Here is a 4,518-nt window from a genome sequence, read left to right as displayed (position 1 = left end):
TATATATATATATATATATATATATGGGCCAAATTAAATAAGAACTGAATAGTTTGTGGTAACTGTGAGGTCCAATCTCAACCACAAATCAACGGATAAATTAAGAAATTAATAATTATGGTAGTTTGAGTTAAAATTATAATTAGAGAACATATTAGGTATTTTTAAAAAACTATTATCTCCTCTCTCATCTCTCCGACCTCCAATCTCCGGCCTCCGATGAAATCGGTATCACAGTATATCACAATGGGTATCACATTGTGTATCTTTGTTTTTAAGGTTTGAGTTGGTATCACAATGGTATCACAGTATATCACAATGAGTATCACATTGTGTATCTTTGTGATTACTTGGTACCTGCCGGATTAATGTTCACCGGAGGCCGGAGATTGGAGGTCGGAGAGATGAGAGAGGAGAGAAGAGAGATGAGTTTTTTAAAAATACCTAAAATGTTCTCTAATTATAATTTTAACTCAAACTACCATAATTATTAATTTTCTAATTTATCCGTTGATTTGTGGTTGAAATTGGATCTCACATTTACCATAAACTAATCAGTTCTCCCTTGAATGGGCCCCTATATATATGTATGCATATATATATATATATATATATATAGAGAGAGAGAGAGTGAGTGAGTGTGTGTGTGTGTCAGGTTCAAATGTTAACTAAGTTTATTGTGTTAACTTTGTTAACCATTTTCAACCAATGACAAACCATCTTATATATAGGTTCATATTCATCTTATAATTTAATGACAAGGGTAAATATGAAATTTTCTTTTTTATGTAACTCCATATCATTAATTGGGAGTTACAAAATCAAAAAATCTCATGATTTTTGTTAATTTATTATTGATCTTGTTTTTTATAATATTGATTTTTCTATCTATAATGTTTTTGAATTTGTGATTGGTAGAGTAGACCCGGTAATAATGTTAAGTTATTATGGATAAACTCATTGTTCATAATGAAGTAACTATTGTTCACAAGTGTTCATATTGTGTACATATGTACACTAGTTGCATATCTCAACATTGGCTCGCTCCTGAATGTGTTCATAATGAAGTAACTATTATTCACAAGTTGTTCATATTGTGTTCATATGTAAACTAGTTGCATATCTCAAAATTGGCTCGCTCCTGAATGTGTTCATAATGAAAGAACTATTATTCACAAGTGTTCATATTATGTTCATATGTACATTAGTTGCATATCTCAATATTGACTCGCTCCTGAATGTGTTCATAATGAATGAACTATTGTTCATAAGTTATTCATATTGTGTTCATATCTGTTTTTTTATTTATTTCCTTTTATGTAGCAGCTATTCTTATTATGTTCATATTGTGTTCATAAATGCTATGCAGTCCAAGTTCATATATATGTCATATTTGTTCATATTTGACATAATGATTCATATAAATAGATGTGTTCATATGGTTCTTACATTAACAAAAATCATGAATTTTTTTGATTCTATAACTACCAATTAATGATATGGAAGTTACATAAATACCCTTTTCCACTTAGTTAACATATGTTTGTGAAATTGTAGATTTAAAAAAAAAATTAAAATTTTAATATGATAAATTACAACCGTTTATTGTAAGAATCAATGACCAAGATTGGTTAACAAAGTTAACACAATAAACTTGGTTAACATTTGAGCCAACCCCTACTCATGCAATGCAGCTGGGTGAGTAAGGGTATTATTTTGTTGTAAATAGTAAAAGATAAAGCCCTCAGACGTGTAGCTTAGTTGGTAAAAGGACGGAGCAACTTTGCTCAAATACACACCAGGTTCAAGTTCAAATGATGTAGGAGACATGCTTGAATGCATCCACGACTCTCATTCGTTGAGTTTGCTCTGAAATATCTCCTCAAATGTGGTTCATATGAGGCGTGTTCTATGTGGGGTCGGTCAGCGTAGTCGATAAACCTTTTACTCACAAAAGAACAATGAAAAATTAATGTAATTTTTCTTTAAAAAAGATATTTATGGAGTAAATGTATATTTATGGAGCCTATCATTAGTGAGATGGGTGATCATTTGAAAATAAGAGTTAAGATGAGAAACGTAAAAAGAAATCTGGACACTAGAAAAATCCGTTTATGTATTATTTTATACTTGCAATGAATGAATAGTATCTGGACTATTAGACCAAACTAATTAATATCATACATCAAGTTGGTTTGTAATGTGCGTTTAAGGAGCTGTTTACCAAACGCTTACATGGGTAAGCGTTTATCAAGTCATACAACCTCACCCGATGCATATGGTAAGGATTAATAATCTTATCCGGTAAGAGCAAGACAAAGACCAAGAGTCTTACCCGGTAAGTGAGGGCAACGACTTTTACCACAGTAAGCGCTTACGGAGTAATTTATTGCATATGATATCGTTTTGGTGGACCAAAATCTTACACGGTAAGTAAACAATATTGTTAAATTTTACCGACAAGCACATGTCGAGTAAGTATTTAGTAAACGGCCTCTATATACTCAATGAAATGTAAGATATTTTCCAATTTACACATTTGCAGAGCAGTTTATGATATCCCAATTCCCACTTATTTATGAAATTATGTATAGTTGTTATATCTAATTTCAACTTAATGAAATCATATCAGTAATAAAGTCCAAAGTTAAGCACTGCAAGAGCAATAAGACCAGAATTTAAGTTGATTATCGTGAGTTTAAACGCACATCCAAACATCCCAATGAAATGAGAAAATTTGGAATTTGACCATCATGGTTACCAATAGAAGGATTCTTTAAGCAATTCGTCTCATGAAATCTAACCCAATTACAGTCTTTAACCACAAGGTGTTCAATCTGTGGTGCTCTAACTATCCCAACATAAGCTCTGAGTCCCGAAGCTCAAAAAGCTCAATGCAAAGGGTCGACAAACCTGCACAATTTCAAAGTATAAGTCGAGTAAGCTGGCAAGTGATTCCATAGAGCTAGATAAGTGTCATAGAGACTGACTATTTTTTTAAAATATGAAGCACTTATATATGTGAACATATAAAAAATGCATTCAACCACAAGGGTGATGCCTGATTAGTTTGAGCTTGACTCCAAAGGTCAAAAGTAGCATGAGGTCCCAGGTAAATCCAATGAGGAATAAAAATCCCCTTGTGGCCATGAAGGTTCAAATGCGGTGACTCCGGGCTATATGCAAAGCAAGTGGTCGTCCTGGGATTAATCGGCTCGCATAGCAGGTTGAATATCCAGGTTAATAAAAAAAATACATTCAGTTTGGAGTAATTGTGTACCTCCAACAACTTGAATTTGAATGCTTAGAAACAAAATATAAGATCCTTACTTCCCAGAACCAGCTTAAGAACATAAAATTACAAGTTAAGAACCAAATAAACGAATTTGGAAAATTATAGTTACAATTAAGGCATATATTGCAAAATGAAAATTTTGCTGGTAAGTTTCACTCGATTTCAGAAAATACCATCTGATACAGGTTTCTGAATGCACACAACTTTTGGGATCATTGGTTGAGGTTAGTTCAATAAAAATGAACTTCAAATATTTCTCTAGAAAAGCAAGAACCTTGAGTCCGTGGTCTCCATTTTCCATTGACTCAATCAGATAAAACCTCCCACCAGGAAATGGTTGGTTCAAAGCAGCTATAACTTGAAAAAAAACCTACAAACTTTTCATGGTTAGTTTAAGAACTCCATGCCAAGACAAACAAAGACTACAAGGAAAAACATGGAACTAAGATAATGCAAAGGTCATCGTGAATACCATTTGACCAGTAGACCTTTTGGAGATTGGTAATTCGGCATATTACTTGAGCCATGCATGCATTTAACTGAAAGGCATCGCTCCAGTGCCAATAAAGTTAAAAACTATAGTCAATCAATCACCTGCTATGTAAGAAATTGGAAAGACAATGGTGGAGATCCCTTCTTATGCTTCTCATGTTATCTCTCATTCTCACCATAAACTAACCCTATATATACATATATATATATATACATATATATATATATATGTGTGTGTGTGTGTGTGTAGGTGAAGAATAGTGTGAAAAAAGGAAGCTATGATGTAAAATATAAGAAGATATCTGAACCCTTGATCAGTTTTAGTCTCATACCCACCCATTAATTGCATTTATAAGGAAATTGATCTGGTACATCTCGGTGTACCTCATTAGTGTTGACATTCAATTAGGATTATCCAATGGTGGATATATATATTCTTACGATTCTCACCATAACTTTCTTTATCACTGGAACTCAACCCTATACACACACACATATCAGTATTTTAGAATTCTCATCCCAATTGTATTTCATATACTTAAATTGTTAAAACTACATCAGTTGGTTGTTTTTGTTCAATACGATGTGGGATTATACAAATCTCAACGATCATATCATAACAGATATATTATACAAAAATAATATAACTAATATGAGATAAATTTGATAAAACCCATCAAAAGGTCGTAATCGCCTCCTCAATTCCATGTGACGAACGTCATGTTATACAT

The sequence above is a fragment of the Cynara cardunculus genome, assembly GCF_001531365.2.
Source record: "Cynara cardunculus var. scolymus isolate 2C chromosome LG 8, CcrdV1, whole genome shotgun sequence".
Classification (NCBI taxonomy): Eukaryota; Viridiplantae; Streptophyta; class Magnoliopsida; order Asterales; family Asteraceae; genus Cynara; species Cynara cardunculus.
This window is presented reverse-complemented; position numbering follows the sequence as displayed.